Source organism: Leucoraja erinacea, chromosome 14 (genome assembly GCF_028641065.1).
Source record: "Leucoraja erinacea ecotype New England chromosome 14, Leri_hhj_1, whole genome shotgun sequence".
NCBI classification, from domain to species: domain Eukaryota; kingdom Metazoa; phylum Chordata; class Chondrichthyes; order Rajiformes; family Rajidae; genus Leucoraja; species Leucoraja erinaceus.
Window position 1 is genome coordinate 30,782,923 of NC_073390.1, and position 15,088 is coordinate 30,798,010.

Sequence of the window (15,088 nt, forward strand, 5' to 3'; positions counted from 1 at the left end):
TTTGGATTAGAGACCCTTTGCCAGAATGGTGCTGATGTCGGGTCACAAACCTTTAACGTAGACCGTTTCTCATTCAACAGAAGCAGTCTGATCCGAGTGTTTTCAGCATTTTCTTCTAAATTGCAAACAGTCAGATTCAGTATTCGATGTTGTCCAGAGAAGGAAGCATTTGTTGGCAAAAATCTTATTAATTGGAGGACATTTTTGTTCACATAATGTAGAAACAAAGAATGCCTCCATTTTATTGCTCTACTGCAAAAAGAAAGGTCTCAATCCGAAACGCCGCCTATCCATGTTCTCCAGAGATGCTGCCTGATCTGCTGAGTTTGCTCCAGCACATTGTGTCCTTCTGGTGATATAATTTTGGATGAGCCCTCTGACAATTTGGAGACAGATGGATATGGGTATTATCTCAGAGACATCCAGTCAACTGCTGTGATTTTGGATGCCAACCAGTGCATGGAGACAAAACAGGGATGGACAGAGGGCCCTTAAATGTCTAAAGTGTTTAAGAAGGAACTGCAGATGCTGGAAAATCTGAAGAAGGGTTTCGGCCCGAAACGTTGCCTATTTCCTTCGCTCCATAGATGCTGCTGCACCCGCTGAGTTTCTCCAGCATTTTTGTGTGCCCTTAAATGTCGCTGTTATGGGCTACTATAGGAAATGTGGGATGGGGAAAATATCCAGCAGGAAATAGTGATGATGAAGGTAGTTACTCATCTATACCTACCTTTGACAGGAAGTTAAATGTTACCCGTGTCATTCACAGCTTTGGTGGTTTAAACAAATCTCCATTCAAAGATGTTTCTTTGCACGATATTGGATCTGGTGACCAAAAGCTCCTGTTTCATGCACTGTGAACAAAATATGCAAAATATTAAACATGAATAGAGGGACTGCTGCAATTCAATATTTATAGTTAATTTCCCCATGGGTCCAACACTGGTGAAGTCAGTCATCAGGGAACACAAATATCTGCAAGGAATGTGTACGCAATTTCCATTAAATAATTCCCTGGCCATGCTCCACTGGGAAAGCAGGCTTTTGTTTACCAAAAGAGGACTCCACTCCACACTACGGCTCACTTCGCATACTGCAAGCTTCTTAATGCATTGTGCACGTCACAAAATAGACAGCGGGAACTCGCAGCCCAATCACTCCAGGAAGGCATTGCCGTGTCAGCGTGAGTCACAGAGCTACAGAAGGGGTCCTCAAGATCAAGCCATTAAGGCCCTCGGCTCCAACACCGCCCCCCCCCCCCCCCCCCCCCCTATCTTAGCACACTTCAACGGCAAGTGCATGATACGACCACACTGCAGCCCTATTGAACTCTTTACTCTGCAATGCCCAAATATCAGCCCTCTGGTGCCTGTGTGACAAAGGGGTGCAATAACTGCTGAGAACAGCAGAAGGTTCAGTCACCGATGAACAAAGTGGGCCTGACTCTCGCAGACAGGAGCTGCACACCAGCAACTATTTAGTGCACTTTCAGATTCAGTCTCAGCAAAATGCACATTAAGTCCAGACAATACACCAGATGTACTCAGCAGTCCCATTAGCACACCTCAAAGCCAGAAGCATCCAACTTACAAAACAGCAAGACACAAGATCCACGTGCTTCAGCCATCAGCCTCCTGGACTGTGAGCTGTGTACTACTTTACCTAATACTTCTCGAAGGCAGTAGTGGTTTCATTACAATTGGTTCATTACAATTCATTACAGCCTGGAGGTTTGGATGATCTGAGAGTAATCCTGACTTTGAGTACTGAGTGTATGGAGTTTACCAGCTCTCCCTGTGACCACGTGGGTCCCTCCCATATCCAAAGCCATCCAATTGGTGGCTTAATTGTCCACGGAAAGTTGGCCTTTGTGCAGGTGAGGAGGAGAATGTGGGGGTGCGGGGTAGTCCACAAGAATGTGAAGAGGATAGGATCAGTATTAAAAGGTTCACAATGTCCACCACAGCAAGACCAAGCACCCGAAATATCACAATTTAAATTTCACCTAACTTTAAATGTTTTAGTGATCTAAACCATCTGAAAAGACTGGCGCAATAGATTGGGGGAACGAGGAGAATGAAGTGGCCATGGCCCAACCTCACCCTTCCTTCCGCCACAACCAGCTTGATGTAGCACAAATGTTCTTGGCCATGGCGTCCAACCACAAGGAGGTACCAAGGGGGAGCTGTATTGCTCGAGCTTTCTTTCAAAACAAGAGTTTTACAGGATTTACCTTAGAGAGTTTAGACTTCAAAGATACAGTGCAAAATCAGGCTGATCGGCCCGATTCCATGCTGACCCAGCAATCACCCTGCACAGTAACAGTATCCAATAACATTAGGGATAATTTGACAACTTACCGAAGCCAATTAACCTACAAACCTGTCGGTCCTTGGAGTGAGGGAGGAAACTGGAGTATCTGGAAAAAACCCACGAGGTCACAGGGAGAATGTACATGCTCAATACAGACAGCACCCGTAATCGGAATCGAACCCAGGCCTCTGGCGCTGGATCTTTCACCTCTTTCTGACTAATTACAAGGAGATTCTGTAGAAGTATGGTCAGTACGATGAGGCTATCTCACAACAAACACTATCAAGACAGACTAACTAATGTGGTGAGCCATTCAACCAAAACTGAGTGTTAATATTCATTGCAAGTTAATTTTAATCATTGCAAAATTCTAATCCACTAGTCATAAACGGGGAGCAAGACTGCGAGGACCCGAGGCTGATGGACGGAATGTAACAGCAGGCTTCAGGGCCCGTGATCAACACCACAGTCATTACCCTGGCAACACAATGGCCACTGTGCTCAGACAATGAGCTTTTTGCACCAGCGATGAGACTTGTGGCCAGGAATTGCAAATCAAACCCAAATCTCCTCACCAGGCACCTGACATACAAGCTTCTGTATCGACACGTAACTGAAAGGAAATGAATCTTCCCCAAAAATAAGCATTACCACACTCTATCTCAGGAATGAACTGCAATTAATTCTCTAGCCTTACTGCAAACCTAAGAAGTCATAGTTGTGTGCAGAGGAAGAAAATCAAAATCACGTTTGACAAATCTAATAGCTATTTAAGGAGATAACGAACAGCGTAAAGTGGGTGGAGCTAAGGAGAGATTGGAAATGAATCGGATTTATCTCAATTTTGAAATGGCATTTCAGAAATACCACAAAATAAAGGGTTCCAGTTCTTATTTTAAATAGGTTGTGGCAATATTAGCAATTATCTGTAGTTAAAAGGGACCAAATGTGAAACAGTAAATATTATGTTCAGGGAGTAGTACGCATGTTAAAAAAAAAAAAAAGTTTGCGACACCTCAACCGTTTCCAATTTCTATGAAGCAACTATGAATGATGACAAAGGAGACTGCAGATGCTAGAATCTTGAGCAAAAAACAAAACCAGTCGATAGACAATAGGTGCAGGACAATGTGATCATGCCAGCACTGCCATTCAATGTGATCATGGCTGATCATCCACAATCAGTACCCCGTTCAAGCCTTCGCCCCATATCCCCTGACTCCGCTATCTTCAATAGCCCTATCTAGCTCTTTCTTGAAAGTATCCAGAGAACCGGCCTCCACCGCCCTTCGAGGCAGAGAATTCCAGACTCACAACTCTGTGTGAAAGTGTTTCCTCATCTCCTTTCTAAATGGCTTACCCCTTATTCTTAAACAAGGGTGTCAGGGTAATGACTGTGGTGTTAATCACAGACCCTTATTCTTAAACAGTCAGGCAGCATCTGTGGAGGGAAATGGTCAGAAGATGTTTCGGGTCAGGATCTTTCTTCCAGTACTTTGTTTTTCGCTCAAGCAACTTGGAATCATCAGTGAACTTGGGGATGTGGGATTCGCAGAAAAACACAGGGTGCCACATCAGTTAAGCGAGTAGGAAAGACGGCCAATGCAATATGGATGCGGGAAAACACGGAGTAAAATCTAATGAAAGATTCATAACAAGTGAGAAACTAGGTAACTTCAAGGTGCACCTTTATGTCTGAACAAGGTTCGACCCGAAACGTCACCCATTCCTTCTCTCCAGAGATGCTGCCTGTCCTGCTGTTACTCCAGCATTTTCCAACATAAAGGTACACTGTGGTATGTGTTTCCAGGGGAAGGCCAAATATTGATTTTGAGGTATAGCAGGAAATAGTGATGGGAAATGGTATAACTGGGTGCAAAAGATTTGTCACACTTCAAATGTACAAGGATTTGGTGTAGACATTTGTTTTCCAAATGAAGGCTTTATTGCCCTGGAGACAGTGAATGCAGAATTACTTTGGGTTCCTGAGGTGAGGGAATTTTCCCATTTGTGGCCAAGTAGAATGGAAAATTGACTGGAGTATGGAAAAATGAGGGGGATCACATCAATGCTGTGCAGGGTTCCAAATTGGAGGAAGAGGGTGTAGGCCAAGAGATAATTTCTTCATAATGGACCGTCCAAAAATAGAATTATGGATTTATGTAGAAGATAAACGGGGCATTGATGCCAGATTCTACACCCTGCACCAAAGGCCCTTCTGAGGACATCAAAAGAAGTATTCACTGGCCATTTTGGACCAAGATGGAGAAAAATGGCAAACTTTGCAATTTTCTCCTTCAGAAGACAATGGACATCCACTTTTTCAAGATCAAGGTTTGTGGACTTTTGCACACTACCCCAGGGACGTGGATCAGCTCAGCAAGCGAAGGCAAGGGACAGACTGGCCTCACTGACTACTGGACCAAGCTCGTGGAGCTTTGAAGCCTGTTCCTCTTACCAAAGTTCTCACAGGTGATTGTGTGATTTTACTGCGCACAGACTAACTGCCATGCCTGCTGACAGTAATTATGAAGACGAGAAATACATTTTAAAAATTTGATGGGTGAAACTTTGAAGTGCTCACATCACTTCGACGACACTTCACAGAAAAATAAACTTTCTCCCGGATCACAGATATTGCACACTCCAAAATCGGATGAGCATCAACCCTCCCCATTCCGACAGAATTCCCATTCGGCCAAATTAATGGGCGAAGTGCAGGAGAGAAGAACTGGAGCCCTTAAATCCAGGGCACCAGAACTCTCGGCATTTTACTAGCTCTTCAACTTCTGTACACACCATTCTAACAAGAGAAACTTGACGTCCCCATTGGAATAATGATACTACAAAGGATCTTCTGAACGATGCCATCTCGTACAGCCGCCTTCTCAATACATTTTCTTCACCTTTATTATTGCACATTGCTCCTGCAACGTGGCCGAAGGAAGGTTCCTGGGTCCCAGAAGGGATAAACTGCACACAGCGAGGGAGCTGTCCCAGATATCTTGGTTGGGCCTCCAAAATGTTACTGGTCGGACACAAGAGCCAAAAAGTTTATGTGCCAAGATTTTAGAAAAGGGGATAAGCAGAGTGTTTGCTTATCCCCAATGAAGAAAGTTAACAAATGCACACACGTCACAGAACTTCTCTTCGGCTGGGCAAACAGGTGGGGGCTGGAGGGGGGTGTGGGTAGAGATGGTTTGAGGCAAGGAAAGCAGGAGAAAAAGGCACTATCTGCAAAACAGCCCTGAGCATGGCCCTGAACAGAAAGAACCAAGTGTACCAAGCTAGAAACGCGGATAGAGGAGATAAACAGATGCTGACCACAAGGTCAGTCAGTCTCCGATTAAACCAGCTCAATAGCTCTCAGCAGCCGTACCCCCTCCTTACCGGTTTATACTGGAAACCGCAGCGCTGCGTTTAGATACCATTAAATCGCTCTCTTCCCTGTTCCGCAGATATGAGAGCAAGATGGGAAGAGCGGCAAAGGGAATGGAAGGGAACAGCTAAATAAACGACCAATGTCCCATTCCATGCTGCAGGAGTATGTGCGGAGGGATGTACTGAAACTCTGCTGCAAAGATAGAGTGGGGAACGACCACAGTCTATGATCCCAACATCACTGGACACCGAGGGGCTGGACCCTGTGTAACTGCCTCTCAAATACTTCACTGGTTAAACATGAATGGCACTGACAATTTGTTGGTGTAATAACACACTTAAGGTAAAGAAAGACAAGGTGCCATTATTTTGCGTTCCTATACATTTTGCTGAATAAAAGTTATTTTTCAAATTAAAAAAAAATCAAGAACGTTCATCATTGTAGTTCATCGCTACTGCAAGCAGCAAGTGACCCAACATATGGAGCAGAGGGTAATATTTCCACACACTTCAGGAGGAATCCTATGTGTCCACATCACCATCCCAAGGGAAGGATGGTAATGCTATGGATGGTTAATTGTAGCTGGAAACATCAGCATTCGGTCCGAAGGTCTTGAGCTCAACTGTCACACTCCAGAGGCCAGAGCACAAAATCCCAGGCAAGCATTTTAAGGGATCACTACAATGTCAGAGGTTCTGCTTTTCAGAGATAATAAAACCAGTCTCCTTCACTGGGTTCAGCAGTGTTTCCTTGCTTTGATTCTATCAATGGAGTAAATCATAAAGGGTGATGGATGCTGATGTGCAGAGCAGGGTGCTTCTCCACAGTATCCCGAGCAATTTTCATCAAATCCTTTCTTGTGTCATTCGCACTTTGAAGTTGTTCCGCCGCCCAGTATCTGAACCTTTTATTCATGGTCATGCAATTGGGGGTGGGGTAGTGTTTATGAGAAATGCCTCTACATCTTGTCCGACGAGCACTGTAACACATACCTGGCTTGCTACGCGAAGCAATGTATTCAAACCCATATTGTCACCAGAGCAAAGTAAAAAACGATAGGAATCCCTAGATCGCCCTGACCAGACAGGATCATGAAGTGATTCACACTATGACTGGTATGGGATAGCCGGCTTCCACGAGCAGATAATAAGCGCGACTTGGGTTACCCCAGCAACAGTTACAGAGGTCGCCAGAATTCTCCTCACCGGACAACCTTCAACTGCTGGCGCCAGAAGGCTGGAAGACAGATTGTCAGGGGATGTGGAAGGTTCACAAAGCTCAATTCCACTCAGTCAACCCCATCGGTTCCCTTTTGTCATCTTCCTCCACTTTAAAACATCTTTATTTTTGGTACTCATATCAAGTGCATGCAGCACCACATAGCTAAGCTTGTCAACTTGACAATAGATGACGTTTCATCTATAGCAATCTTACCTCCTCTAACATCAGTGTAATGAGCTTCCCCACCAACTCCCTCACCCACCCCAACCAAGCACTGCAGGTCGTAACAAGTTCCAGACAACCACATTTGCAACAATCACACCCGGAAACTTCTCTGCGTTGTCTTTTTTCACTGCATGTAAAATGCCTAACTACTAATTCGCAGGTGCCAATTAGTCTTTATGCTGTTAAACACACCCTCGGGGCACCGTGTGCAACTGGTTGCTGCCTCAGCTTCAGCAGCCTGGGTTCAATCCTGACCTCCATTGCTACCTCTGTGGAGTTTGCATGTTCTTACTGCGGCCATGCAGGCTTTCTCCAGTGCTCCTGTTTCCTCCTATGTCCCAAACGTGTGCAGTCGTAAGTTAAATGACTGCTACAATTTGCCTAGTGTGGGTGAATGATTGAGACTGCGAGGAGTCGATGGGAAAGGGGAGAGAATAAAATGGGATTCATGCAGAATTAGTGTACATGGGTGCTTAATATACAGAAGATAGAAACAAAATGCTGGAGTAACTCAGGGCAGGCAGCATCTCTGAATAGAAGGAATGGGTGACGTTTCAGGTCGAGACCTTTCTTCCTACACACTTAATATGCAGCATGGACTTGGTGGACTGAAAGACCTGTGACTGTGTTGTTTGACTCAAAGCTACATTGTGGAACATCATCGACTAGTACCATAATTCCCCATCTTGGACAAATGTAACAAAACCCATAACAACGCACCAGGTTATGTACCCACAACTCCACCTCGTCATCTATATTCAAGTGCCAATAAATAGTAAACTTTGGAAGTGGCGGCGCTGTTGAACGACTGTGGCTCACCTGCAGCCCGTCTGTTTTTACTTTTTGTCGTTTTTTTTTTGTCTTGTTTAGTTACATTTTTAGTTATTAGGCTGTGTTATGTGTGTGTGTGTGTGTGTGTGTGTGTGTGTGTGTGTGTGTGTGTGTGTGTGTGTGTGTGTGTGTGTGTGTGTGTGTGTGTGTGTGTGTGTGTGTGTGTGTGTGTGGGGGGCTGAATCAGAGCTTTCTGTCTCTCCCTTCGGGGGAATGCGACTTTTTCTTGTCGTATCCCCCTTCTCTGCCTCCGTCTGCGCTGAGGCCTAATGGTGGAGCTGGCGGCCTCCAACCTGCGACCGACGTCGAGGCTCCGGAGGCAGAGCCAGCCAGGACTCACCAACGCGAGGCCGGCTGTCTTCGAGCTGTGGCGGCGTTCAGGCGCTCCGGTGAGGGCGGCCCAGTGCGGGGCTGGGACGGTGCTGGCTGAGACGCTTCGGTGGCAGCGGCACGACTCGGGGTTAGGACGGTGTTGGTTGAGACGCTTCGCTGACAGCGGCACGACTCGGCGCTGGGACGGCGCTCCCATGAGGGCGGCCCGGCGCGGGGCTGAGACAGTGCTCTGGTGGCTGCGGCGACGTTCTCGCGGTGGCGACCTGAATCCGGGGCTCAGCCGTGGGCCAGTGGACGACATCGTCGGGAGCTCGCTGGTCACAGGCTAGTGCCTGTATTCCGGAGCTCCCGCGGCAACAGCTGTGTCTGCTGGACTGGAGGGCGGCAGCTTCGACCACCCCGGGCTGCGAAGCTTGAACCAGCCCGTTCACGGAGCTCGGTGAGCCGCGGGACTGATTACCATCGCCCGGTGGGGTATCGCCTCAGCGCAGAGGGAGAAGAGGAGGGAAGAGACAGTAACCCTACGATTTTGCCTCCATCAGTGAGGAGGTGCCTGGTGAACTCACTGTGGTGGATGAAATTTGTGTTTATTGTGTGTTTTGTTGTTTATTATTACATGTATGGCTGCAGGCAACGACATTTCGTTCAGTCCGAAAGGTCTGAATGACAAATAAAGGATCTAAATCTAAGTCTAAGTAACACTAGTAACAGGTCACACATCAGGTTCTTCCCTCTTCCTTGCAGACACCTGTAAACAGCTCAACTCATTGGCTGCTGGCACTCTGCCAACAGGCAGCCTTGAATTGCTCTATAACAGAAATATTTATACAACAAACACCACTCAGACCTGTCTTGTGTAACTCAGCACTCCTTATAAGTGTCCTTAAGCTCTAAAGCTGCCAACTGGGAGCTGGACAATAACACGGATTGCAGATTTTGCTGCTGGAAGCAAGTGGAGTGGATTTACTCGACTTTAAAACATGCTGTTAATGAAAACAATAATGGGATTGAAGGCCAAGTAATTAAGCAGCAGTTAGTCCCAGTGATCCAGATTCAAACCCAACCTCAGATGCTGCATGTGGAATTTTCACATTCTCTCCCTCATCAGCCGGTGATTTGGATTCTTTCCACATCCATCCCTCCCCACCATCGAAAGCACCTATGTGAGACGCTGCCTCAGAAAGGCAGCATCTACCATCTATTCCTCCTATCCAGGCGGTGTCCTCTTCTTGCTGCTACCATTGAGCAGGAGTAATAGAAGCCTAAAATCAGACATCGTCAGGTTCAAGAATAGCTACTTTGTGACAACTTGCAGGTTCTTGAACCAGCTCACACCACCTGAATCCTATCTCCACGCAGAACTCTACAAACCACCTCCTGCACCACCATGGACTTGTTTCTTCTAATTATGTTTTGCACTATCCTGTTTTTTTGTGCAATTTTTTAATATCCTTTTACTATCTTGCAGTTTCTATGTGTAATTTACATATGATTTATGTTTTTGTAGACATGTCACAGTCTGTGTGTCTGTGACACTGCTGCACGCTAGATTTTTATTGTACCTATACCTCATCACATGTGTGCATGCATCAGAAAACTCAAGTTAACATATGGGTTGGTAGGTTTATGGATGCTGTAAATTGCCCCCAGTGGCATTGAGTCAGAGAAAAGTTAATGCTTACAAGGGAGCGAACAGATTAGGACACAGTGCAGATGGGAATGCGCTGGCTGCAAGCATGTACGCAATGGGCTGAATGGTCTCCCTCCAGCGTACGAGATATGTGAAATAAAGGAAGAGAGTGGGGTGCTCAAATTACAGAAAAATACAAATTACAAAAAGAGGAGCCAAGATTTATAGAGAAATAGCAAAGGTCCCAAAGTAAACCCAAGCATATTCCAGATTTCTACAGGCAGCTACTACAGGGATGAACACGAGCAATAAACAAATGAGACACAATGCAACCTCAAGCTAAACACGTGGCAAAAGCAATCTCAATCAGAACCCCTTTGGTCATCTTACAAACAATGAGGACAATATAATTAGACACAAATTTGAAGAAAAGATCAAACTCAGCTCCCAGTGAGAATGGCTTGTACTCCAGTCACAACTAGGGTTGCACATCTAAATGGGCAAACTGGAGCTTTGCCCAAACTTAGTGTCCTTACAGAACATGCAGCAGTGCATAGCGATGCTTCATTGGTAGAATTGCTAAGGACAAACTGCACCCCCTCCACATACACCTGGATCTCCTGCCATCAGGCAAGAAATATCGAAGCATCAAAGCCCGGACTACAAGACTGCTAATCAGCTTCCTACCACAGGCTGTGAGGCTGCTAAACAGTCACTCTGTACTCACAGTCACTTGATTCTGCGGCTGGCACGGACACTTTAATAACTGGCACTGGCCACTTTAATAACTGGCACTGGCCACTCAAATCAGCTGCCCCGGACATTTTTATGATTGGTTTATTGTATTTTACCTGCTTTTAACTATTTATTTATACTGTTCCATCAGGGACTGGATTGTTTTTAGTGTTATTATGTGTGAAACGTTTTAAATTTCATGTGCGATGCTCCGCTATTCCCTGGGAAACGTCTTTTCATTTTGCACTGTACAACTGTTGCTTGCAAGAAGACAATAAAGGTTGATTGATTGAGTGCAGAATAAAACCAAAATTCATTTTCCTATTAATACAAAATCACCAACACTGAATACCTCTCAGTGTCCTGACCGAGATGTATAATAAGGTCAAAAGGACTAAGATTATTTATTTTCAAATCCCCCAAGCACTCTAAATTTACCAAAAGCCAAATGCCCAAATGAGAAATTTGGGACAGCTTCCTCCATCAGCTACAGCGACATTCATAACTGATTTCTGGAAAGTCTTTGGGACTCAAAACAGCAACTGAAAGGAAGGGTTTAGGTTGCTTGTGAAATATCCAAAAAGCACTCCTTGTTAACACCTTTCATGAGTAGGAAGAAAGTGCAGATGGTGGTTTAAACTGAAGATAGACACAAAAGACTGGAGTAACTCAGCGGGACAGGCAGCATCTCTGGCGAGAAGGAATGGGTGAGGTTTTGGGTCGAGACAGTTCTCCAGACTGCATGTCCCGCTGAGTTACACCAGCTATTTGTGTCTATCTTCGGTGAACACCTTTCATGATCCTTGCTTCCTCCGCTCCCCTCAACTACAACCAAACATGCATCTTGTTCTTCAATGGGGTGCTGAGGGCACATGGAGACCATCAGTGCAGTGGGAATGTTGGTTTGAACGAAATACAGCGTCTGAGGTGCAAGAGGACATTGCCAAACTTCAGAGCAGGAGCTGGTCCACGGTGTTGCCCACCAGGGAGACAAAAGCAAAATGACACTCACCACCTCCAATCTACTTCAGACATGTCATTCACTGGACTTCTCCTCCTTGAGCGATGTTCGGCTTGTGAAGAGATCACAAATTCTTGGAGGCATCTGAAATAAGAAAACCAGTGTAATGCTCCGACAACATTCACTTGTAACTTTTCATTCTGGTGTCGTCACTTACAATAACAGTAGCAGCAAACAGGCCTCAACAATGAGAATCGGTAAGAAATTGTAGGCCGTGTCTCAGGGAGTTAAACACTGAACCTGCGCCATATTTGTCCTAGTGCTAAAGGACTGTTGTGAAGATAATCAGGGTTGCGCCTGCTCTCTCACCAGGTCACAGCTCCAGCCATTGTCCATTTCTCAATCAGCAAGACAACACACCTCGGTCCGAGAAACAAGTCGGATGCCACATTACAATCAGCGACCACAATTCAAAATAAAGCTGTTCACTTAAAAGCTTTTTGGGGCATCCCAGTTCTGCAAAAGACACAGATATAAAAACGTATATGCCTTTCATGCAAGGTGGTGTCTGGCAGAACCAAATATCCCTGCAAATTAGCCAGGACTAGATGAGGATCAGTCACCTCGGTCCTGCCCACTGAACAACCAGCGACAATGTTTAGTTTAGTTTAGAGATACTGTGTGGAAACAGGCCCTTCGGCCCACCGATTCCACGCCGATCAGCGATCAGCGATCACCCCATACACTAACACTATTTAACACGTTAGGGACAATTTATAATTTTAACTGAAGCCATTTAACCTACAAACCTGTATGTCTTTGGGTCGTGGGAGGAAACCCGAGCACTATGGGAAAACTCACATGGTCATAGAGAGAACAATACAAACTCCCTGCAGACAGCACCTGTAGTCAGGATAGAAACCGGGTCTCAGGCGCTGCAAGGCAGCAACTCTACTACTGTGCCACTGCGCTGCCCTGCTTGTGTGTGGCACAGCAGGGCAGCGCTGTGCCCACAGGCACATGCTCTGGCCCACAGGCAGCACAGGCCTGTGGGCCAGAGCATCCACAGACACATCCCCATGGAATCAAAGCCCTGGAGTCAACAGCTGTGAGAAAGTACAGAAACACCAGTAGTCCAGAAGCAACAGCTGCAACACTCGATCACACATAAATCCATCATTTCTGCCCAGGCACTGAGTTTTAAATGGATCAAACAAGGTCTGAAACACCTCAAGAGTGGAGATGTCCAGATTTAAACACTAGTTGACATGAAAGACTTCAGCTATTAGTATTGACAAAATATCATCCGACAATTCGAGTCTAATAGGATAACTATAGTAAGTGGCTAAAGGTTTGCATTCTAACCTTTGTACTCATTTGCCATACTTAGAGCATTTGTTCTGCTGCGAGGTAGAGAGGAAGTGAAGTCAATGCAGCAGCCAGCCAAGGCACAGATAACCGTGAACAAGACCTACATTCTACTGTACGAGTCACAGCTCAACCAGAATACTTGATGTTCTGAGCATTCTTTGCCCAAGTTGGTGCACAATCAGGCATCAGAATTAGGGGAAATCATTCTGTTTAAAATGAAAACTAGCCACTGAGGTTTAAGTCCAGCTATCCAGCCTCTTTAACATCGGAGTCTATGCAATCATTTACAACAGTTGGTCATTGGCAAGTGTATTTAAGTGCAGGAGGGCAAATAATTCCAAAACCTGCAGTCACATTCTATCTGTTTATATAACTGCAATCTGAATAGAAATGCTTTGCAATAAGATAATGTAAAATATGGCCAAACATTTTCTCTTTTCCAAAAGCTGGGGCGTGTGTATTCTGTCTGTGGTCTATTGCTGGCATATTGGGTTCAGTTTAGTATTTCCTGTGAATTTCAAAGGATCCCAGTTTCATTTAAAGCTTCCTGATGGCAGCATAGCTGTGTGATGTAGGCCCAAACTAAGCAGAATGTTCCCCTTTGAGCCAAAGGTCATTATAGTCCATTCCTTCCCCTCCTGTGATCCTAACTCATTTAATCAGAGACATCTGCAGTGGCTAAAGAGAGGAGACTTTCACCAGTTTGTCTCTGCAGGTTTTGAACTTCGATTTCATTGTGAAATGACACTGTTTTGGAGAAGGTCCTTGCTTTGTTAGAGATATTTGTATTTCCATGTTACCTGTGAAATTGACTTTAAATTTTAATGTTTAGATGTCTTGTGTATGAATTGTAATTATGGAAATGATCATTTTCACGTGAAACTTTTATTGAAAGTGGATCCAACAGCAATCTTGAAGTTTTGGAACAGAAATTCTTAAAATTTCAGGTGCATGAATTATGAAATGAAAACAAAAGTTGAAAATAATCAACCAGTCAAATAGCATCTGCAGAAAGAGAGAGTGAAAATTTCAGGTCAACCCTTCAAAACTGGGAAAGGGAGAACAAGATAATGTAGAAGATTAGTCTGAAGAAGGGTTTCGGCCCGAAACGTTGCCTATTTCCTTCGCTCCATAGATGCTGCTGCACCCGCTGAGTTTCTCCAGCTTTTTTGTGTACCTTCGATTTCCCAGCATCTGCAGTTCCTTTCTTAAACTCCAACTCTTAGTGCTTGGGTATAGTGATACTTGTACTGAACTGTATACAAAATGAATTTCACTGTACCTCAGTACATGTGTCAATAAAGTCCGTTCGAACCACTGTGGAGGCTGGAAAATAACTGAGAAATGAGGCAGTCCCCTTTCTCCTGTCATACTGCACTGAAGCAGCTGCAGCTACACAAACGTTACCGACATCTATTTCTTATCTGGATCCTTCATCTAAGATTTTTGCATAGGCAGAAAGCAATGCTTCACATTTAAACACTATGCAAAGTCTACTTTGTGGACAGCCACTGGAGAAACATCCAAATGGCTATCGACGTCCATAAGGAGGACAGTTCCTTCAGGGACAGTGCGAGTTTGAGCAAGTAAAGATACAGATACTTATTCCAAATGTTCCAGATCCCATTTGTGGGATGGGTATGATTCAAGGACCACAGAGATACTGCTACTTCTGCAAGTGGTCCTGTTTACTTTCACTCAAGGGGACAGGAGAGGAAAATACCTCATATGTTACAGAATACAGCCAACATTCTAGACAGCCAAGTAATGGATCAAAAGGGGAACACAAACCAAGATTTCTTTAGTGCTACAACAACAAACCTCAGAAACCAGCATAGATAGCAACAGTCCAAATCTATACATAACAGAGTAGTCAAAAAATAGTAACAGAACGAAAATCCAATTCTAACTGCTACATTAACTTATTTGATCTCACCCTTTTCACCATTTCCATGCTACTGAAAACAAACTTCCTTTCTCTCTAATGATGGAGAATCCAGAACTGTTTATTTCCACCTGCAGCAGTTGCTACTTGGGTGTTTCCAACGTTTTGTGCATTTATTGAAGATAAATACCATTGGTCAAG

The 15,088-nt window shown here is 44.9% G+C and overlaps 1 long non-coding RNA gene across 6 annotated transcripts in view; it reads right to left on the minus strand.

Moving 5' to 3' along the window:
• Positions 1–15,088, minus strand: part of LOC129703503 (uncharacterized) — a 69,519-nt gene that overhangs the window by 14,637 nt on the left and 39,794 nt on the right. For all 6 annotated transcript variants that reach the window (XR_008724567.1, XR_008724569.1, XR_008724572.1 and 3 more), the window contains 2 exons: positions 11,683–11,775; positions 731–854 (listed from right to left, as the gene is read on the minus strand). This is a non-coding gene — a long non-coding RNA (uncharacterized LOC129703503). The remainder of the gene's footprint in view (positions 1–730; positions 855–11,682; positions 11,776–15,088) is intronic.